A 24,170-nucleotide genomic window follows, 5' to 3' on the forward strand; every position below is an offset into this window, starting at 1 on the left:
AATATAGAATGCTAGACCTGGAGAGGAACCTTAGAACATAGACTATCAGAGTTGGAAATGGACCTCAGAATATAGTATGTCAGAGATGGGAGGGACTTTAGAAGAAAAAATATTAGAACTGGAAGAGATGTTCCAATATAGAATGCTAGACCTGGAGAGGAACCTTAGAACATAGACTATCAGAGTTGGAAATGGACCTCAGAATATAGTATGTCAGAGATGGGAGGGACTTTAGAAGAGAAAATATTAGAACTGGAAGAGATGTTCCAATATAGAATGCTAGACCTGGAGAGGAACCTTAGAACACAGAATGTTAGAACATAGACTATCAGAGTTGGAAATGGACCTCAGAATATAGTATGTCAGAGATGGGAGGGACTTTAGAAGAAAAAATATTAGAACTGGAAGAGATGTTCCAATATAGAATGCTAGACCTGGAGAGGAACCTTAGAACACAGAATGTTAGAACATAGACTATCAGAGTTGGAAATGGACCTCAGAATATAGTATGTCAGAGATGGAAGGGACTTTAGAAGAGAAAATATTAGAACTGGAAGAGATGTTCCAATATAGAATGCTAGACCTGGAAAGGAAACTTAGAACATAGACTATCAGAGTTGGAAATGGACCTCAGAATATAGTATGTCAGAGACGGAAGGGATTTTGGAAGACAGAATTTAGAATTGGAAGGAATATTATACGGGATGCTAGACCTGGAAGGGGATAGAGTGTTAGAACCTAGACAATTAGAGCAGGAAGGGACCTTTGCAGCTGGCAAGCAGTTAGTGTGTGCACCTGGCAGAAACTTAGAAAGTTCTTGCAGCCCAGATTTCAATCTGAGCCTCCCAGGAACCCTGGGGAGACAAACAAGATGGGCATTTTCACTTGTCTATTTGTCTGGACCTGTGATTTCATGGGTATCAGGAGTTCCCTTATTGATACAGGCTGGCACCTCCCCTGTCTCAGGGAGTTGCCTAGGCTATTAAAAGGCTAAGTGACTTAGAGAAAACTGAACCCAGCAAGGTTTACTCAGGTTCACCCAGGCAGTTAATAACCCAATTAGGACTTCATTCCAGGTCCTAGGATCAGAGAATCTCAAAATCTCCAGATCAGATCAGAGCTCGGAGGCCAACAATAATCCAGCCCATCCAGTGCTCTTTCTAAATCATAATCATAATTCATGGGCATAGAATGGTTTGCAAAGCAATTTGGATGTTATCACATGTGATCATCTCCCTGTAATGAGCTAGACAAATGGCAGCTCTTACTGGTGGAAAGTCCTTGGGAAGGCTTGAGTTGTTGAGAGGAGAGAGTTAGGAAAGATTTTTTTTAGCTAAGGAGAAACTGGAGAGACCAAGGAAGAGGAAGAGAAGGAGGAGGAGGAGGAGGAGAAAGGAAAAGAGGAGTGGAAGAGAAGGACAAGAAGAAAGCTCTCCAGGCTCCTACCTACCACCAAGGTACAACATGGTGGCTTTTCCTGCCTACAGAGGACAGTAGAGTAGTTGATATTGAGCACTGAATTTAGTAGCATGAAAGAAAAGAATTCAAATCTCGACTCCTTCATTAGTTAAATTGTGTCTTAGTGCAATCATATCTCCTCCCAGAACCTTCATTTCTCCATCTATAACACGGAGCTGTCATATTTATTTTTCAGATGTGCAGGACGGCTAGGTGGTACAGTGGATAGGGAGCCAAGCCTGGAGTCAGGAAGACCTAACTTCAAATCTAGCCTCAGACACTAATGAGCTGTGTGACTCTGGGTAAGTCACTTACCCTGGTTTGCCTCCATTTCTTCATCTGCCAAAAAAGCTGCAGAAGGAAATGGCAAATCATTCTATGATTTTTGCCAAGAAAACCCCAAATGGGGGCACAGAGAATTGGGAATGATTAAAATGACTGAACAAAAAAAGATATGTGTATCATGGAGTGCTACATGCAAATTAGTCATAATTATATAGTCATGAGAGTCAACTTAGAGTAGTCAAAATGGTGCTGGATTTCGAGTCCATGGATATGAGTTCAAATCCCAGCTTTGCCACTTCTTTGAACTGGACAAAATCATTTAACTTCTCTGGACTTTGGTACCCTAGCTGCTTAAAAAATAACAATAATACTAATAAAGTTGGACTAGAATACTAAGTGACCTCCTAAGTTTCTTTCCATCTCTAAATCTATGAGTCAGTCAACAAGCATTTAGTAAGAGCTGACTGTATTCCAGGTACTGAAAGTGATTTGATAAACAAGGGATTATGGACTGGTAACAGGTCAACACAACAGCTTTTCCAGTAGCCAAAAAAGGACCTCAAAGGAGATGATAGGGCTTCAGGTAAAGAAATAAAACTCTAATATCCAAATCCAAATATCCCAAATAACCAAGCTATTATCTGGGGGTGGGGGTAAAGAGTCTTAAATGTTACAGTCTTTACATGCTACCATTCACCTCGTGAGAGGAAGAATGCTCTAATAAAAAGAGTCAAACTTAGAGTCAGAAGAGCTGGGTTCAAATCCAAGGTCTCCCATTTAGTAGCTATGTAACTTCCCTAGTAGGGAAGCTTTGTCTCCTATTTTTAAAATAGGAAGGAAGATGCTTCCCATGTTCTCCAAAGGTACATCCATTTCTAGACCTTATCTTTGGCTCTTGAAGTCTCAATTTCTTAAGATATCCAAAAGAATCCTGCCTCTGCCATTCACTTAACTGTGTGACTTAGCCTCTTTGGTCTCAGTTTCTTTATTTGTAAAATGGGTAGCTGGGTACCTAGGCAGCTCAGTGGGTAGAGAGCTGGCTTGGAATCAAGAAGAGTCGTCTTCTTGAGTTCAAGTCTCCTCAGACACTTACCAGCTGTGTGACTGTGGACAAACCTATTAACACTGTTTTCCTCAGTTTCTTCATCTGTAAAATGAATAAAAAAGGAAATGGTGAACCACTCTGGTATTTCTGCCAAGAAAACTCCAAATGGGGTCCCAAAGTGTCAGGTACAGCTGAAATGCATGAACAACAATAAAATGGACTCCTTGGCCTCTGAGATCTCTTCCAAGACTAGATGATGAACTGGAGATGCCATTTCCTGCCTCACAGAGTCATGAAGACTAAGAGATCTATGGAGATTATAGTACTTTATGACCTTATAGAATTCTAGGAACACAAAGATGGCCCTAGGCAGAAAGAGGTCATTAAATGGAAAAGAAGGAAAACTGAGATCCAGAGAGGTTGTGACTTGTCCAAGGTCACTAGGGGCAGAATTTGGACCCAGACAGGACCTTTCTTGTTCTGTTTTCCTTCCTAATGGGGAAGCCAGTCCTCATGAGGAGGGGCACCTCCTTGAGTCCTGAGGAAGAGGCGGGGAAGGGAAGGAGCCTCTCCAAGAGGCAGCAGAACCCTCTGGCTGCATCCAGATGTGTCAACAGGCCTTCCTTAGTGGGTGGAAGAATTTTGGCCCCCTGGACTTCCTCTGGGAACTGGAGATGCCAGTGTTTTGCAGCCATGGGAAGCCATGCTTTCTTAAAGGCACACTCCTGATCTGCCCAGCTCCTCAGAGGCCAAATTCTGCCCTTCTTGGCCCAGCTGAGGGAGTAGGACACTGAAGGTATGACAGATGGACTTTGCCAAGGCATCATTGACCGCAAAGAGCTCCATTAGAGGAGTGACGGATGAATTATAGTGCGTCCAAGCCAGAAGGGGCTTTGGTGCCCTTGGAAGGCCAACCCTCTTATTTGACTGAGGAGAAAACAGAGGCCCAGAAAGGACACAGGGTTTGTCCAAGGGCAAACAGGGAATTCAGACAAGACAGAAGCCCATCACCGGCATCTCCTGAGTCCTCGGTTCAATGCTCTTCCATTGCATCATGATGGATGCTACTTGCCATGCTGGCTCTTGATTTTGAAAGGAGAAGGTCCCCTCGTCTCACCATCACAGGAATTCACAGCTGGAAGGGTCTTCAGGCCACCCAGCCAAGCCTGGTCCTGCCCAGGAAGCCCCTTCCCCTTTAGCATCTCCAATCCACCCTCCAGGCTCTACTTGGAAGCCTCCAGTGATGGGGAAACAGCAGTTAACAACCCCAAAATGGAACTGGAAGGAGAGCCCCCCTTTCCTAAGTCGTCTGTTTTTTTAAAAGCATCGTCCTTGTGTCTTCCGGAGGGACACTAATAGCAGGCTAGTGTAAACCCAAATTACTGTTTCCATAAAGATAATAACAGTGATCAGATGGATTTGAAAGCAAATTGGCCAATTAATAAAGATGGAATAATCTAGCAATAATTATATTTCCTCGTGCTTAAATGGAATCAAATCTGAAATCCTCGTTGTGTGACACACTCAAGCCGGTAGTGTTTATTGCATCCCTTTTCTTGGAGGCAGGAGGAACCTGGGTCCGAGATATGAAAGCAACAACACATTGGCTTGACTATCAGCTCTGGTGCCCATTCTCCTTGAGACGTGCTCACAACAAATCACTTCACCCCCATCTCAGTCCACTTCCTCTCCTGTAAAGCCCAAAGCCCTTACAGGTCTGTCTGCAGCCAGCTTTGTTTTTATTTTTAATGAACACCTGGGAACGTCTTTAGCTTCTCTGAGCCTCAGTCTCTCCATCTGTAAAATGGGCATTTTTTTAAGACTTAAAACTCGAGAAATTTATTATTTATTTAAGACTTAAAACTAGAGGAATTTATTATTTATTTAAGACTTAAAACTAGAGGTGGCAGCTGGGTAGCTCAGTGGATTGAGAGCCAGTCCTAGAGACGGGAGGTCCTAGGTTCAAATCTGGCCTCAGCCACTTCCTAGCTGTGTGACCCTGGGCAAGTCACTTGACCCCCATTGCCTAGCCCTTACCACTCTTCTGCCTTGGAGCCAATACACAGTATTGACTCCAAGACGGAAGGTAAGGGTTTAAAAAAAAAAGACTTAAAACTAGAGAAATGTGGTTTATTCTTATTATTAGCAAATTTCCCAGGGGAAAAAAATGATTTATTAGCTCAAAGCAGGACTCTGAAATCTCCTTTCTGGATGGGACATTCTTAAGGCCTTAGACTTGTATCATAGGTGAATCATGGCAATCATTTGTCCATTGTTGCTGGTGGGAGAATAGAGAGAAGAGCCTCGTCTTATCCACCCCAAAACAGTGAGGAGGACTTGGAGGGGGGGGGCGGAGAACAAGGATTTTAAAAGATAAATAAAACCCTTGATAAAGTGGAAGAGGCCAGCCATGAGAGGTCTATGCCTGTAACACAGGAAAAGAGATGTTGATATTAATGGTTTGGTAGCCTCAGTCTAGTTAGAAGAGCTGAGTTCAAATCCTACATCTTTTTATCACCCATATCACTGTAGACAAGGCAGCTAGGTAATGCAGTGGATAGAGTACCAGGACTAGAGTCAAGAAGCCTCCTCTTCCTGAGTTCAAATCCCACCTCAGACACTTACTATCGGTGTGGCAAATCACTTGGCCCTATTTGCCTCAGTTTCCTCATCTGTAAAATGAGCTGGAGAAGGAAATAATAACCTGCTCCAGTATCAAATAGGGTCATGAAGAGTTGAACATGACTGAAAAACAACTCAACAACATAGACAAGGCGCTTCGGCTTTCCAGGTAGTTCTCAGACTCTTTGATCTATTAAGATGAGGAAATTAGCCTGGATCAAAGGTTCCTAATCTTTCTCGGGTCATAGACCCTTGGGGCAATCTGTGGCAGCTTTCAGAATCATGTTTGTGCCTTGCTCACAAATCAGGAAATGCTCAATTGTAGCTAAGAGGTCCCTGAAAATAAAGGAGTCACTTTTTTCCCATCCAAGTTCTTTAACTCCCTTGAAATCTCTCCCCAGATTGATGGGGACATGACTGGGGATGTAGACTCTAAGCGATCCCCCCAGTGCAAATATCAGTAATATGGAAATAGGGCTTGATCAGTGACACAGTGGAATTGTGTGATGTCTGGGGGAGGGGGAGGAAAAGAAATGAATCATGGAACCATGGGAAAATATTCTAAATTAATGAATTAAATAAAATTTTCCAAAAAGAAAGAAGCTCCCTTCCAGCGTGAACCGTCTCTCTTCTAAGGCTGCCTCCATTTTTGGTGCCATTTCCCAGGGATCCTAATCCTCTCTCCTACATGCTGACATTCAATACTCTAAGTCCCTTCTGACTCAAACAGTCTTCCTTTGACATTCCATCAACCCAACATTGGAAGGCTCTTCCCAACCCTCATTTTCTCTAGCCCAAAATTTTAGGTTCAAAGATCTCTTTCAGTCCTGAGTCCTCTGACCTTTGTCTCATGGGAAAGGGAAAAAAAAAAGGTAAACGCTCTAGAAGGTTCTGGCCATCATCATATGCCTTTTGAATTCTATTTACAGACGCAGTTGGTCAGCCAAAGGAAGAAGCTGGGGGAGGGTGCAGCCTTCATAAACACAGAAGATAAGGTTTATACCAGGTGTCCACTCACAAGTCCCAGCCAACAGAAATGTCAAGGTTTTTCCTCCACTCTCCTTCTCCTTCCCCTGCCTGTGACCTGGCTCATGTTTACTTAAAAGAAATCCCTGGGATGCAAGGGGAGCGCCAACAGCCCAGACATGAATAGATGGTTATTCAAGGCTGGCAGCCTGCCAGTCCGATAAGGCAGCCTGCTCAGGGGCTCAAAGCCTTGGCATGAGCAGAAGGGTAGGGCAGGGCACAGAGCTGCCAGGCTGGGCTGTTGATACACTTCGCTTGGCCAGGAGCGCTTACAAAAAAAAAACAAAACCAAACCAAAAAACCCAGAGATCTGTCGCTGTCTAAATTGGACCCAACCTAGAAAATCTCACCAGGAGGTTAAGGGGCATCGAGAGGAGGGTGACACAGGCAGACAGATGTGAGACAGCTTCTCCGCTCCCTCCTCTCTCAACAGATCCCAAGGAAATTGTCTGATTATGATGATTAATGTGTCAAGATCTGTCACGGTAGAGCCCAACACAGCCCTACGAATCTTGCAATTACAGCTAACAAACAGTTTTCAGTGCCTACCAAGCACTGAAGAAACTAAAAAACCAGCAAACCAACCAACAACAGTCCCTGGCCTCAAAGAGCTCCTGCTCTAAGGGGGAGATAAGCTGCCAATGGCTTCAGGCAAACACAATCTAGGCAGGATACACTGGAGATGATCAACAGAGGGAAGTCACCAGAGTTAACAGGGCTTGGGGAAGGCTTCCCAGAGAACAAGGAATTTTAGCGGGCACTTAAAGGAAGCAGGAAGGCAAAGATGAAGAGAGTGACCCAGACCTGGGGAATTGTTTCATAGGCAGAAGAGTGCTCTCTCTCTCTCTCTCTCTCTCTCTCTCTCTCTCTCTCTCTCTCTCTCTCTCTGTCTCTCTGTCTCTCTCTGTCTCTGTCTCTGTCTCTGTCTCTCTCCTCTCCTCTCCTCTCTCTCTCTCTGTCTCTGTCTCTGTCTGTCTCTCTCTCTCTCTGTCTCTCTCTGTCTCTGTCTCTGTCTCTCTCTCTCTCCTCTCCTCTCCTCTCTCTCTCTCTCTCTCTCTGTCTCTGTCTGTCTCTCTCTCTCTTTGTCTGTCTGTCTGTCTCTCTCTCTCTTTCTCTCTCTCTCTCTCCCCATCTCTGTCTCTCTCTGTCTCTCTCTCTGTCTCTCTGTCTCTCTCTCTCCTCTCCTCTCCTCTTCTCTCTCTCTCTCTCTCTCTCTGTCTCTCTCTCTGTCTCTGTCTCTGTCTCTCTCTCTCTCTCTCTCTCTCCATCTCTGTCTCTCTGTCTCTCTCCGTCTCTTTAATCCTTTCCTTCTTTCTTTGTATCAACTCTTAAGGCAGAAGAGGAACTAGGGCTGGGAATAGGTGAATTGACTTGCCTAAGGTCATTTAGCTAGGAAGAATCTGAGGCTAGATTTGAAGATCCTGTGACTCCAAGCCTAGAGCCCTCTAGCTGTAAGGGGTCTGAAAGATAATCCAATCTAGTGGTCACCCAAGATCCATGGATGTGTTGTCGTTTTGTTTTTAAGGGGTGGTTTCTGAACTTGGCAACCAGGTATTCGGCTTGGAGTCAGGAGGACTTGAATTTAAACCCAGCCTCAGCCATTTACTTACTATGTAACTCTGCATTTAACCTCTGACTGCCTCTGTATGTTCATCTTGTAAGGACAGGTTACAAAGGGAAAGATGGAACATTGAAAGAAGAGATGATGGACAGAAAAGACCGTTGGAAGCAGAGGATGATGGGAGAGAAGAGCTCTGAGAAGAACTCTGTAAAATAAGGATAATTAAAAATTATCTGTAAAATCAGGATAATTAGAGCAATCATTTCTCAGGGTGGTTGTGAGGATAAAACAATATTTGTAAGTAGCCGATAATCCTAACAGCTCTCTGTAAGTGTTATCTATTAAGGAGGAGTACCTTTTATTTCAATTTACCAAAATGTCTTTATAATCCCTTGTATTTTTCTTCATGCATTTAAAAAAACATCATCATAAAAAGGTTGCCAAGGGGGTCCAGGATACATATAAAAATGCTAAGAATTTCTGATCTAATCTAACTGTCGGTCCTCCCCCATTCTACAGATGGGAAAACTAAGGATCAAAGAAAGAAAACAGTTTGGTCCAGGGACAATGGTAAAAGTTGATTAATTTTCTTTCTGGGTTATACATGTAAATGGTAGTTATTGAACCCAAATCTTCTGGCCTCTGACTCAAATACTCTTTCCAGGGTGGGAAAAAGAGAGAGAGAGAATCTGCCAGGCTCTGGAATGAAAGCTGGCTTTAGATGGCCTCCAACTCACTGTGCTACCTTGGGACAGTCAGTTCCCTCTGCCAGGGAGAAAGTTTCCCTTCGTTCCCTTTTCCAAACTAAAAGGTCAGCCGTGACGATTCTAAGTTTTTGTTTAGTTCTGAAATGCCGTCTTTCCTTCTCTCTGGTCCTCCTTTTTCTTGGCTATAAAGTGGGAGAGTTGGACAAGAGGACTCCTAAGGTCCTTTCTGATTCATAAAGTTGAATTCATGAACATCTTGAATTCCCCACCATACCCAATGGCCTTCCTGGCTCTGGTCTTCCTGGTCACTGTGGCTGTTATTGCTCTTTGGCCGCCATTTTCAAGAAGGATCAATGACATCACCAGGATGATGTCTTGTCCAGCTCATGAAGACAAGCCTCTACAAAGGGAAATGCCAGTGGATCTCTGTTCAAATTGCAGCCCTTCTCTTCCTAAGCCATCTGGCCATTTCATTTTCCCAAGCCTCAGTTTTCCCGTGTGTAAAATGGGCATTAATCATACAAGGTTATTGTAAAAAAAGATATTAATAATAGAAGTTTGTGGTAAGAATTAAATTGGATAATGACTAAACTACCACATAATTATCAGCTCTGAGAAAGTGTATTGTTAAACCCACTTACACTAAGGTATTATTAACTGATAACAGTTTACTGAGCTCTCTTTCATGGGAATATTTGTTTGTCTCTTAAAAGATGACAAAATGAAGGCTCTAATGCTCCAGCCACAGGGATAGAGCATGGAGGCAGCCAAGACGCTGCCTTGACAACATCACCACCTTCTTCCCTCTGTCCCAGGGCAATATCTCCTGGCGTGAGGCAAAGGGGGTAGAGTGGAAAGCCATTGGACTTGCATTCTGGAGAGAGGCGAGTTTGAAGCCCATCTCAGACACTGACCAGCTCTGGACGAGGGAGCTCATGTCACTCCTGGGCCTCAGCGTCCGCCTCCATAAAATGGGTTTACTCATAACCGTACTATCTACCACAGACGGGAATGGCAAGGTCAGCTGCGATAAGGACTATGCGGTGCTTGGCAAACAGTAGAGGCTCCTCGGGAGGTCAGGGATCCTCTCATCCAGGGCTTCTTCACTCTGTGCTTTGGACTATTCTGCTCAGCAGGGGAAACCAAGGAATCCCAGCTCACAATCGGGTTTTGAGAGCATAAAATAAAAGGCGGAGGCGCACAGAGGAATCCAGTTATGCAGAAATAAGGCTGGAAAAGACTTTTAAAACACTTTATGAGCCCTCCGGTTAATGGCTCCTGCTGTTAAAGCAGGTGGACATCCCTAAGTGGTCCCTCTTTGCATCCATCGATGATGGAAAGAAAACCCAGAGCCAAGTCCCAACAGGTGGGCGTCCATCAGGAATCCCAGTCCCAAAGCTGGAAGGAAGGGCCTTCCGTGAAAGCCAGGGGCGAAGGAATCCTTCGTCCGGCACCGCTGACGGGATGCCCCAAGCCGCTCCAAGGGGGCTCCTCGGCGCTCAAAGGAGGGCAGGGAGATGGGGCCATCTCTGGGTCCCTGTGACCTCCGGGGCTCCAAGGTCCCACCCAGCTCTGGCATTTTCTCTCCCATCAATCCACCTTCTAAGGTCCCTCCCCGTCTAGGCTAGGGTTCTCTCCCGAAGGCACCTCCCAGGCCATACAGTTCTTGGGTCCCTCCCAGACCGTCTAGGGAGTTCTGGAACTCTGTTCTAAGCTCCCTCCCAGGTCTGACACTCTCCCGGCTGCTCCAGATCCCGGATCTGGACTCTCGCTTTGGGGGGAGATTTGGGGGGGGGGGGAACTGGCACAAGGGGACGACCTCTGGGTTCCTTCGAGACAAGCAGATCTATAGACTTCTCCATCCCGGGCCGGGTCCCCTGCTCGACTGACCCAAGGACAATACTCTCCGCGCACAGGAAACGGCCATCTGAAATAACCTTCTTTCCATCCTTCTTGCATTTCCACAGGCAGAGAGGCCATTGTTTGGCTGGGATGGAACAGTGAACCCCTGGCAGGAGCCGGGGCACAGGATTGCCCTGTCTGAGGTCTGGGGTATTTTTAGCCTTGAATTGTTTACTATTCATCTTCTCCTCTCCAAAGCCCTCTCGTTCCCAGCAGACCCAGCTCTCCCCGTGGGCCCGCCCTCGGCATCCTGTCCTCCCTCCTGGGGAGTGTTCCTTTCACACTGGCCCCCCCACACTCGGTACACTGCAATTAGGCTGCTTGCCGTGGAGCTGGGTGAAACCACCCAGCTGCAGCGGGGGCTGAAAGCCTGCAGGGGAAAACCCCCGAGTTTAGCAAACGTTAAAGCAGCTCGACAACTGTGAAATAATATCGTCGATAATAACAACAACAATCAGATCAGGATGCTCTCCCGGAGCTCCAGGAGAGAAGCGGACATCTCACCACTGGGAGCCAACGAGAGAAGCCCAGAACATCCAGCATCAGAGAATGTCTTTGAGTTTTTTATAGCAGCTGGTCCCCGGATCATCTCTCTCTGAGCCCCATCCAAGGCAAATCGCCTAAAAGTGAAGGGCCTTCTGGGTAGCAGGCATCGTGCTAAGCTCTGAGATTACAAAGAAAGGCAAAGGACAGTCCCTTCCCTCAAGGAGGTCACAGACAACTAAGGGAGAAAAATACAAATATCTGTGCAAACAAGATTGATAGATGGAGACAGACAGACAGACAGATGGGTGGATGGATGAATGGATGGATGCATGGATGGATGGATGGATGGATGGATGGATGGATGGATGAGAGAAAGATGGATAGATAAATGGATAGATGGATGGATGGATGGATGATCACTAGATGGATATATATATAGATTGATTGATTGATAGAACAATAGATGGATAGATAGATAGGATAATAGATGGGTAGATAGATAAATGATAGATGATTGATAGATAAATGATAGATGGATAGATAGATAGATAGATAGATAGATAGATAGATAGATAGATAGACAGACAGACAGACAGACAGATAGATAGATAAATGGATGGATGGGTAGATAGATAGATAGATAGATAGATAGATAGATAGATAGATAGATAGACAGATAAAGCAAAAGGTGGATGGATAGATAGATAGATAGATAGATAGATAGATAGATAGATAGATAGATAGAAATATAGATAGATAGATAGATAGATAGATAGATAGATAGATAGATAGATAGATAGAAGGATAGATAAATAGATAGATAGAAAGATAGATAGATAGATAGATAGATAGATAGATAGATAGATAGATAGATAGATAGATAGATAGATGGATGGATAGATGGATAGATAGAAGGATAGATAGATAGATAGATAGATAGATAGATAGATAGATAGATAGATAGATAGATGGATAGATGGCTAGATAGATAGATAGATAGATAGATAGATAGATAGATAGATAGATAGATAGATGGATGGATGGATAGATGGCTAGATAGATAGATAGATAGATAGATAGATAGATAGATAGATAGATGGATGGATAGATGGATAGATAGAAGGATAGATAGATAGATAGATAGATAGATAGATAGATAGATAGATAGATAGATAGATAGATGGATAGATGGCTAGATAGATAGATAGATAGATAGATAGATAGATGGATGGATGGATAGATGGCTAGATAGATAGATAGATAGATAGATAGATAGATAGATAGATAGATAGATGGATGGATGGATAGAGAGAGATGGATGAATAGAGAGAATAATAGATGGATAGATGGATAGCTAGATAAAGCACAAATTGATAATACTCAACAGAGGGAAGGCACCAGTATTAAAGGAGATTAGGAAAGTCTTCTTGTAGAAGGTGGGCCTTGAGTTGAGAACTGAAGGAAGCTCAGGAGGCAGAGATGAGGAGTAAGAGAGATCCAATGAAAATGCTTGGATTCAGGAAATGAAAATTCTGGTCAAAGGAATAGCAAGGAGGCCAGTATTGTTGGATCCCAGAGGAAATGGAGATAAGTATGGTATAGGAAGATCAGAAAGGTAGGCAGGGTGAGGATATGAAGGGCTTTAAAAGAAAAATAGAGGACTTAATATTGGATGATGGTAGTAACATTGAGCAATTGGATTTGATCGGCTGAGGAAGGAGGTGATACAGTCAAACCTATGCTTTATGGGAGAAGCTAGACAGTACAATGGATAGAAGCACTGGTCCTGGAGTCAGGAAGACTCGAGTTCAAATTTAGTCTCAGATACTTACTAGCTGTGACCCTGGACAAGTCACTTAACCCTGTTTGCCTGAATTTCCTTACCTGTAAAATGAGCTGGAGAAGTAAATGGCGCACCACCACAATGTCTTTGCCAAGAAATCCCCAAATGGGGTCATAAATTGAGCAATACAACACAACTGAGCTACTAGAACAGCAATAAATGTGTTCCTAAGATCTCTTTGAAGGCTAAGTGGAAGATGGAATGGAATGAGGAGAAAAATGAGCTCAGAAGGCCGACCATCAGGCCACTGCGATAATCCAAATGTGAAGTGATGGGAGGCTGTACCATTAGCATGAGAGGAGAGAAGCAGGTTCATACAAGAGATGTTATGAAGAGAAACAATAGGACTTGACAACTGGTTTAATGTGGAGTAGAGAAGAGAGAAGGCAATAGAGGGTGACATATTTTGAGCAGCCATCTTTTTTTAACTCTCACCTTCCATCTTAGAATCAATACTGTGTGTTGGTTCCATGGCAGAAGAGTGGTCAGGGTTAGGCAATGGGGGTGAAGTGACTTGCTCAGGGTCACACAGCTGGGAAGTGTCTGAGGCCAGATTTAAACTTAAGAAGGTGAATCTTCCTGATTCCAAACCCAATGCTCTATGCCCTGTGCCACCTAACTGCCCCTTTCATTTGCATACTGCACTCCAAATGACTTCTGGGAAAAGACTAAGGAGCAATTCTGGGGTGGGAAGGTGGGTTGGGAGGCAGTCTTGGCAGGCTCCATTGAATCAGGGTGTGGTCTCTCAGGAAAGGACACCCAGACTTGTTCTTGAGCAAATTGGAAGGACAGAGGATTGGCTAGATAAGGAGCAGGTCACCTTAACTTACCAGTGAGGGAGTCAACATGACACTCTTGCATCTCAAATGACTCATTAATACCCAACAGACAAAGGATGTGTTTTTCTGCATGACAACAGGGGAGAATCCATTTCTCTATGTTTTGTCCTGAGTAGGACCAACACATCTGCTGAGAATCCTTCCTGTAGGAGTATAGAATTCAAAGAATTCCAGGGTTGAGAGGAACCTCAATGATCATCCATCCCAAATTGAAGCCCCAGAAAGAAATACTAAAAAGGAGGTGTTGAAACTGTTTCCTTGAAACCTCCATGTGGGGAAGTCATGCTAGTATTATGTCCCCATTGTACAGATGAGGAAATTGAGACTCAGAGAGAGGAAGCAACTTAGGATCATAGATGTAGGACTGTAAAAGACCTGAGAGTCTTATGACTAGAGGAAAAGGGACTGCAAGGGCCATCTAGCATAGCCAACCATCCCTTTCTACAAATGAGGAAACTGAGGGGCTATAATAAGTGGGGTCAACTCCAGAAGAGGAGGGGACAATTCTCTAACCCTTCTGGCACTTTGATCAGAAGGCACACATTTTTCTGTGAAAGCTTTGGTGACTCAGTGAATAATGAAGGAACTTGCTTGAGATCCCACAGCTAGTGTGTGTGAGAGATGCAGCTTGAACTCCTCCTTGCCTTCTTGACTCCAAGATCATCCCTGGAGCTGTTCCACCATATTGCTTCTCCAATCGAAGAAGAGTGACATTTCTACAAGCCATTTAAGGAAATGCATATTGAAACAATTTTCTATCTCCTGATGTCAGCAAGGCAACCCAGTGAGATGAATAAAATCACTTGAGTTTGTGGTCCAAAGGAAGAATCCCTGAGAGAACCTCAGGGCTGGTTCTGGAGTCAGAGGATCTAGATTCCAAGGCCCCTCCTGACATGTATTATCAATGTGACTGGACAAATCAGTAAATCTCCTTCTGCCTTGGTTTCTTCATCTGGAAAATGAGGGAATTAAATACTCTCTATTGTCATGGGGCCCCTTCGGCAATCTAGTAAAGGTTAAGAACGCCTTCCCTATAGAATGTCTTCAAACTCTTAAAGGAGATGATGCCAAATTTGAGTAAGAGAAAACAAAGATGTCATGTTTCTTTTCTGATCCAATTTCATAGACCCCCTGAAATGGAGCCACATACTTCATCCATGGCCCCAGGTCAAGAAACCCTGCTCAAGATCTAGCATTCTTGGAACCCACATTTCAAAAATAGCAACTCTCCCGACAATAGACCTGGCGAATGTTCATTGTGCCTTCCTTTGAAGAGCTCTAGTGAGAGAGGTCTCACAACCTTCTGATGCAGCCATTCCACTTGGGTGTCAAGCCAATTGTTTACATTTTTCCCTTTTGTACCAGATTCCCGAAACCTAGATGAGGACCTGGAACCCTGGAGGCACTTTAAAAATGCTATTATTGATTGCTTCATGGATGAGTGCTGGGGATCTTTAGCCTCCTTAATGCCCTTTGAACTCCCATACCAAGAGGTGATGACTAAGTTTTCTGAGTAGGCCTAAATCTGGATGACCCAGGCCTACGTGGCCCGTCCCTGGCCACACAATAGATGAAGAGTAGAGTTAAGAAAAATATCTGAACTATGGTCCTGATTCTCTGAAGACTTCAGGTGACCTACTATGTCTATTGATACAGATCACAAGATTTAGAATTGGGAAAGCAAATCATATTAATAAAGGGGAATAGTACACCTACTATGGGCAAAATATGGCGCTAGGCATTGGAGGGTTTATTTCATCCAACCCCTTCATTGTATGGAGCAAAAAAAAAAATGAAAGGAGGAAGAATAACTTGTCCAAAGTCATATAGCACATAATTGAGTGAATGAATGAATATAAAGCGTGTATTAAGGACTCTGTAGGTCAAGCACTCTGGGAAACAAAAAGGAAAGTCAGATAGTCTCTACTGTCCAGGAGCTCACAATCCAATCAGGGAGACAGCACAGATGGAAGGATTCACAGTTGGAAAAGGAAGTCCCATGGTCCTTAGGGTGCAGGGGCCAGGCAGGTGGTCAGGCATCTTTTTTTTAACCCTTACTTCTGACTTAGAATCAATTTTTTGTATCGGTTCCAAGGCTGAAGAGTGGTAAAGACTAGGCAATGAGGGTGAAGTGACTTGCCCAGGGTCACACAGCTAAGGAAGTATCTCAGGGTCAGACCTCTTTAATGTCACTTCCAGAGATAAAACCTATCTGTTTGTGATGCTAGACCACTTGTCAGAGCCAAGGACTTTGGAGACAACAACTTTGCTTTCTGAGTCTTCAGTAGCTGTAGCCCCTATAGCAGCAGTCCCCAGGCTGCATCCCAGTTGGTGACCCCAGGACCTTGGGCTAGAAGTATTGCTATTCCCAAGGCTTCTGAACTGTCCCCATCAGGTCTCCGGGGAGATGGTGGCCAAGGGGATAGCAGTGGTCTACTAGGCTTCAGGCTGCTCTGCTGCTTCAGGTAGGCTGGCACTGTGACTGGGGATAGGGGGCACCCTCACCACAAGAGCCGCTCCCTCAGATGATGGCTCCAATGATGGCTCCAATGGACTGGAAGCAGGACAAAAACCATTTTGTAGGCAGTTTGGTGACTCAGTGGAAATGTCTACCTTGAAGATAGGAAGACCTAAGCCCAAATCCTGCCTCAGACATTTAGTCCTTGACCCTGGGTAAGGCTTTCTCAGCCTCAGTTTCTTCATCTGCAAAAGGGGAGGAATAATAGCTCCCATCTTTCAAATGAGAAATGTGTTTAAATGCTGGCTCTTGCTCTTATTCATTACTAGAGCTGAGTCTGAGCCTGGATGGTTATGGTAAAAACTCACCAAATAAATTCATATAAGAAACTTTGCAAACACAAAGCACTTTCATGAATGTGAGCCAATAGGGATTCTCCTTCAAGGATTAATTGAACTGAGAGGGTACAGAAGCCCTTTCTACCCTGAGATTGTTTGGGATTTTTTGTTTGGGGGTTTTTTTAGAGGATTTAGATATATCAACTGAGACAATGAAAGTAAAGTGCTTTACAAACCTTAAAGCCCTAAGTAAATGCTTTAATATAAATATTATCATTCTTATTGGATCAAGAATCAATCTTCAAGATTCCCTAATCCAACTCTCCTGAGTTCAAATCCAAACTCAAAAACTTGACAGCTGGGTGACCTTGGGAAAGTCACTTAGCCCTGTTTGCCTTGGTTTTCTCATCTGTCAAACGAGATGGAGAAGGAAATGGCCAACCACTCTGGTGTCTTTGCCAAGAAAACCCCCAAAGTGAGATCTCAAAGAATAGGACATAACTGAAGCAAGAATGGAATGCTCTTATTTTACAAGTGAGGCCCAGAAAGGTTAAATTATTTGCTCTAGGTCGCACACGTAATAAGCCCTAGAGTCAGGATTTGAATACAGGTCCTCAGACTCCAGAGGTGGTGCTCTTCCCATAAGACAATGACCCAAGCTTTTTTTTCAAGCTAATAAAGTCTTCTCTGTGCCTTTCTCCTTCTTAGCCTTTTGATTACAACTTCTCTGTAACCTAGAATCCTGGGATCCCCAATCTCAGAATCTCAGCATTTAGGGGACAGCACAGACCATCTCATCCAGCCTGGACTTAAAAAAAAAAAACATTCCCTCTATAGCATGCCATTCCCAGCCTCCCCCGGCACTCTTTCCCCCTCCCCAGGTCCATCCTTCTGCCACAGAAAGGGTTACAGAGGTTACATGTCCTTCCCCCATCCCAGCAGGATGTTTACACCTCCGCTCCCAGCAGCCCTGCTCCGACTTTGTCGTCGCTGGCCCCTTCAGCCTCCCAAGCTGTTTGGCTGGTTATTCTTCTAGAGACAGCGTTCTTCCCCCATGTGTATCCTCCTCCTCTCCACAGCTGTGTTTGTGGCACAAGGAGCAGCCCTGGACACTATTTCCCAGCTGCTGGAGAGAAAAAAAAGGGAAAAGACCCAGACAATGGAGGGGAGGAGAGACTGGGGCTTCTAATGGTGCCTCTCTTTTCCTTTTGTATTCTAGGGGAGTGGAAGAAGGCTAGAGAGACCTGTAGAATCTCACCTCCTGGACATCCAGGAATTTCCCCCCCATTTTTTTGTCATGTCCTTAATGCCTGGCACATAGTAGGTGCTCAATCAAATGCTTTCTAGATTGGACTTGAGCTGCCATCTTGGATCCAATGTAGAAGGAAATGGTAAACCAGTTTGGGATCTGAGCCATTAAAACCCTACAGAGATCGGTCAATAGTCCATGGGATCACAAAGAGGTAGACACGACTGAAAAAAGCTGGGGTGCAGTTGTGTGCTCACTGGCTACAGCCAGGCCTAAAGATGGGAGGTCCTGGGTTCAAATCTGACCTCAGACACTTCCTAGCTGTGTGACCCTGGGCAAGTCACTTAACTCCTATTGTCCAGCCCTTACCACTTTTCTGCCTTGGAATCAGTACTGACTATTGATTCTAAGAAGGAAGAGAAGGATTAAAAAAAACTCTTAGAAAGTCTCATTTTCCCTCTCTGGGAAGAGAGAATAGTGATGTTTCTCACCTCCTGGAAAACATTTTGTCATCATTGAAGAACCATAGAAATGAGAGCAATTCTTGCCAGTGACACCACCACCACCATCACCATCACCACTCTCCATTTCTGACTTTAGGAAAGCCCTCAAGTTAGACCTAATGTACTGGGAGCTCAAAGGATCCCTCAGAGGTCACCCAGTCCAACCCAAGAAACAGATCTGGAGAAATGATTCAGGGTCATAAAATCAGAGAAATGGGACTGGAAGTCATCTAATTCAATTACAGATGAGGATCCTGTGATTTGCTATTAGCAAAGAGGCAGGATTTGAACACAGGTCCTCCAATGTCAACCTTAATACTCATTTCTCTACATCATCTGCTCATGTTGCATTTTACCTTGGAACTTTCCAATGCCCCATCATGGGTTCAAGTCTACAGAGGCGTCTGTGGTTCTGAGACTAGAGTCAGGAAGATCTGAATTCAAATCCAGACTCTGATACTCACCCACTCTGTGACCCTGCATGAGTCACTTAACCTCTGCTGCCTCAGTTTCTTCATCTGTAAAATGCGAATGATAATAATAACACTCACCTCCCAGGATTATTGTAAGGATCAAATGAGAAATTTACAATGCATTTGGTTCAGTGCCTGGCATGTAGCGGGTGCTATATAAATGCATTTTTGTTATTTCTCTTGGGTCACTGAACTGTTCAGCCACCAGTTTCTGAAATCCAGAGGCCTCTGAAGAGCTCTCAAACCTGCTTTGCTTCCCCTCCCACTTAGGAGGCTGCCATGCCTGCCATTCTCCAAGGGAAAACCCTCACGTGGAAAACGTTGCGAGCTGGCCTGCATCCCAGGGCGGGAACCTCCTTTGAGCCTGGGTTCCTCTCTTCCCACTTCCTCTGCTTACTTGGAGCCCGGCACTTGTTGGCTTCTAGAATAGACAGGGAGTCTCATGACTAATCCAGCCGAGCTGCCCTTCGGTGACGTCCAGCACTGACTCTCCCTGCTGCGAGAACCCTGTTCTGCCCCCTTGGGGGGGGGTGCCTGGCATCAGGGATATGAAAGCGGTCAGAACCACCATCTCCTCCGTACGGCCCTCATGGATGGTGGCTCTATGGGTGCCTGGAGGAGATGCCGGCCAGTGAGCTCCTAGGGCTCTCCTTTGGTCCATCCACCCATCCATTCCTTCAAGAAACGCATCATCTATCCCCTCTCTGGCTTTATCCCTTGGGTGACCTTGGACGAGGCTCTCAAACTCTACGCCTCAGTGGTTGGACCGGAGGACCTCTGAGGTCCCTTCCAGCTGCAGAGCTAAACTCCTACTGTGGCATGGCAGTAGATAGAGAGCCAGCCTCGCAGTGGGGAGAAGCTGGGCTCAAGCATCACCATGGATACACCCTGGCTGGACCCCTCTCAGGGTCCCCAGAAATCTCTTTTAGATTCCAAGTGGGTAGCAGGACTGTCTTCAACAGGAATGCCTCAAAGCAATAAAATCACAACCTCATCCCCTCTCCAACCCCCCAAAAGGGTGATGTAGCAAGCAATCAGGTCATAGGGGGGCTCAGAAATTCATAGATCTACTACAGACTCCAATTCTTTTCAGTTTTCTCATTTTACAGTTGAGGAAACTGAGATCTAGAAAAGCTATAGGACTTACAGGATCATAGAATTAAAACTAGAATGAGGGGGCAGCTGGGCAGCTCAGTGGACTGAGAGTCATGCCTAGAGGCAGGAAGTCCTGGATTCAAATCTGGCCTCAGACACTTCCCAGCTGGGTGACCCTGGGCAAGTCCCCCTTAACCCCCATTGCCTAGCCCTTACCACCACTCTTCTGCCTTGGAACCAATACACAGTACTGATTCCAAGACAGAAGGTGAGGGTTTAAAAAAAAAACTAGAATGAGATACTGCAAATAAAAGTCTGAGGTTAAATCTACACCAAGCTCTTGCTGACAATTCCAAGGCTACCCCCTAAAACAGGCTGCCCCTATGGTAGAGGAATCACAAGACTTTCACCAACACACAATCACCAACCCTTGTAGTGAGGGCATGCCAGGTATGAGAGACAGTTAATACAAAGAAACAGAGGCAGGGCATAGGGGGCAATGTACAAGTTTGGGGTTTAGATGAATGGCAGTATCACTGAAAAAATAGGGGTATTAAAAGGAGGAGAAGGATTTTGGGGAAACATATATTTAGTTTGCAAGATAGACAGTTTGCAAGATAGACAGTCAAGCAGGCAAGCAGGCAGACAGACAGAAAGCCAGATAGAGTTAGAAAAGGAAATTCCATTCAAAATAACTCTAAACAATATAAAATATTTAGGGGAATACCTACCAAAACAAACTCAACAACAATATGAACACAATTATAAAACAGTCTTCACATCAATATAGCTAGACCTAAACAATTGGAAAAAACATTAAATGTTCATGGATAGGCTGAGCCAATATAGAAAAATGACAATCCTATCTAAATTAATTTTCCATTTAATGCCTTTCCAAATCAAACTACCCAAAAATTATTTCACAGAACCAGAAAAAATATTATAAATTATTCTAGATAGATCGATAGACAGATAGATAGATGGAAAGATAGACAGACAGATAGACAGACAGATAGAGAGACAGAGAGAGAGACAGAGAGAGAGAGAGAGAGACAGAGAGAGACAGAGAGAGAGAGAGAGAGAGAGAGAGAGAGAGAGAGAGAGAGAGAGAGAGATGGAGAGAGACAGAGACAGAGAGAGACAGAGACAGAGAGGGAGAGGGAGAGACAGAGAGACAGAGAGACAGAGACAGTGACAGAGACAGAGACAGAGACAGAGACAGAGAGAGGGAGGGAGAGAGAGAGAGAGGGAGAGACAGACAGAGAGAGAGACAGAGAGACAGAGAGAGAGAGAGAGAGAGAGAGAGAGAGAGAGAGAGAGAGAGAGATGGACAGAGACAGAGACAGAGAGATGGACAGATACTCAGATAGATTAGATAGAGATACATACATACATACATACATAGATAAATAGACAGATACATAGATACATAGATAGAGAACTAAGAAAAAGCTATTGCCTTTGACAAGACAGAGATCACTGGTAACCTTCAAGAAAGCATTCTGGGAGTCAGCTAGGTGGATATTTCCTGACTGTGTGACCCTGGGCAAGTCACTTAACCCCAAGTGCCTAGCCTTTACTGCCCTTCTGCCTTGGAACCAATACTTAGTGTTGATTCTAAGACAGAAGAAAAAGGTTTAAAAAATAAAATTTTTAAAAGACACAGATGAGGACAAGGGAAGACAGCTTACAGGGATATGAGAAATGATGGGGTGGGGAAGTAGAGGCTACAGAATTAAGGTATGTCCTATTAAGGGTTGGGCAAGGAAGAGGAAGAGATAGAGAGCCATGCCTCATGGGAACAATAGGGTGAAAGTAAGACTTTATAAAGACTTATAAAGTTTTAGAGTGAGCCCAAATAAATTCCATCATCTTTAATTCAGCCCAATATTCTAACTTTCTGAAATCTTTTCAGGTCCTGATTCTGTCATCCAATATGCTAGTAGTTTCTAAGAGTTCTATATCCAATCTGTTAAGCAAGCTGGGTATGCCTTTATCTAAGTCATTGATAAAGTTGTTTAAAATAAAATGGAGCAACTAGGTGGCTCAATGGATGGAGAGCCAGGCCCAGAGATGGGAGGTCCTGGGTTCAAATCTGACCTCAGACACTTCCTAAGTATATGACCCTGGGCAAGTCACTTAAACCCCATTGCCCAAATCTTACCACTCTTCCATCTTGGAACCAATGCACAGTATTAATTCTAGGATGGAAGGTAAGAGTTTAAAAAAATAGGGCCAAGTATAGTCTCTGGAGCAATCCTCTGTAGACATTCTTCCAAAGAGACTTCAAATCATTATTCAGGGTCTGGACATTTAACTCAGTTCAGTTCAATAAACATTTATGAATTATCTACTATGTACTACTAGGCTAAGATCTGGGTATATAAAAAAGAAAAGAAATAGTCCCTGCCCTCAAGGAGCTTACAATCTAATGGGGAAGACAGCACTTGTTTAAATTAGGCTTCCTAATAATCTATTATCAACGAATGAGTGGCTGAATGAATGAACTAGCACTTCTTAATCACCTACTATGTGCCAGCATCATACTATCGTTCAGTCATTTTCCGTCGCATTGGATTCTTTGTAACTGGGTGGAGAGTTTTCTTGGCAAATATATCCAACTGATTTGCCATTTCCTTCTCCAGCTCATTCCACAGAAGAGGAAACTGAGGCAAACAGAGTTAATTGACTTGCCCAGGGTCAGAAGCTAGATTTAAACTCAGGTCTTCCTGACTCCAGACTTGGCATTCTATTTATTGGACCACCTAACTGACCACTATATTATATCATAAACTGAGGATAGGAAGAAAAAATGAAAGACCCTATGCTGGAGACGTTTATAATCTACTGGGGAAAAACACAGACAAGTAGCATCCCTTCAAGGGACTCATCTCATCTTGTATTCTCAAGGGAGAGCCCAGGGGGATGACTCCTTTCAGGGTGCATCCTCAAGCATTTTACATCTGAAAATATCATCCACGAGCCCCAACTGCTGTGCTTTTCATGAACAATCAGGCAGGAGAATAATTTGCCTCTTGGCAAAGGCATTTACTCAAATGGCACAGCCAGAATAATAGTCACAAAGCCTTCCCTCCATATACCTCACAGATCCTCTCCCACAGCATTTGTAGGCAGAGCAGGATCCAATTGAGAATAGATTGGCATCAAGACACAGCTGAAGGATGGACATGTGGCAAAGGCAGCTCCTGGGAGTGCTTGCTTTCTTTGCCCCTTCCCCACACTGAACTCTTGGGGTCCGATTCTCTCTTCAGTCTGCCTCTTAATGGCAGAGATCCCACTCTTTGAAACTGCTTCCTCCCTGGGTGCCAATGTCAAAATATTTCCATCTCTCTAGAGTGGGTATCTCTGTTTCCCTGTGGATGCTATGTCTCCTACTCTTCCAGTAGCTCCCCTTGAAAGCTCTATAGATGATGGAGAGGAGGAAAGAGAGGGAGAAAAGAAGAAAAAGCCTTCCTCCTCCTCCTCCTCTTCCTCCCCTGAGGTCTCCTTTACTAGGGTGCTCCCTGAATATGCTCATTCTCAAAATCCAGCTGCTAAAGTTCACCTGGAGCTCAGCTACAGCAAGCCCCCCAAAGCAAAGCTACCTTGTTTGCTCAGCTAATCGGACTGTTCTCTTCTTGACCCAATCGGAGAGGCATTCACACCTCATAAATGGATCTAGGCATAGATTCATCCTTTACAGTTAGTTTAACACCCAATTAATATCTTGAAATAACATTCTGGCTTTCTGTGACTAAATCACAGAGCTGGGGAAAGGGAATCACTCGCCCTTCCCCTTATATACACACCTAGAAATATAGGCAAAATATTTTCCCAAGTAATTTCATTGGGGAAAGGGAAATAAAAGGGCCTGGCACCTAGAGGGATTAGGAAAGGACTCTTCTAAGAAGTATTGTTTGAACTGAGCATTGATGGTCATTAGAGTAGGGCTAACAGATAAAAGTGAAAGGGGGAGGGAAATCCAAATTTTGAGAAGACATACAGACATATGGAGGCTGGAGGCAGTGTGTCCTCTACAAAGAAGAGAAGGCTGGCTTGTCTGGACTGTAGAGTGGTGATTTATATAAAATAAACTAGATGCAATTATCAATAATATGGAAATAGATCTTGATCAATGGCACATGTAAAACCCAGTGAAATTGTGTGTCAGGGAGAGGGGGAGAAAGGGAGGGAAAGAACATGAATCATGGAACCATGGAAAAATATTCTTTTTTTAATTTTATAATATTTTATTTGATCATTTCCAAGCATTATTCATT

Source organism: Monodelphis domestica, chromosome 2, assembly GCF_027887165.1.
Source record: "Monodelphis domestica isolate mMonDom1 chromosome 2, mMonDom1.pri, whole genome shotgun sequence".
NCBI lineage: Eukaryota > Metazoa > Chordata > Mammalia > Didelphimorphia > Didelphidae > Monodelphis > Monodelphis domestica.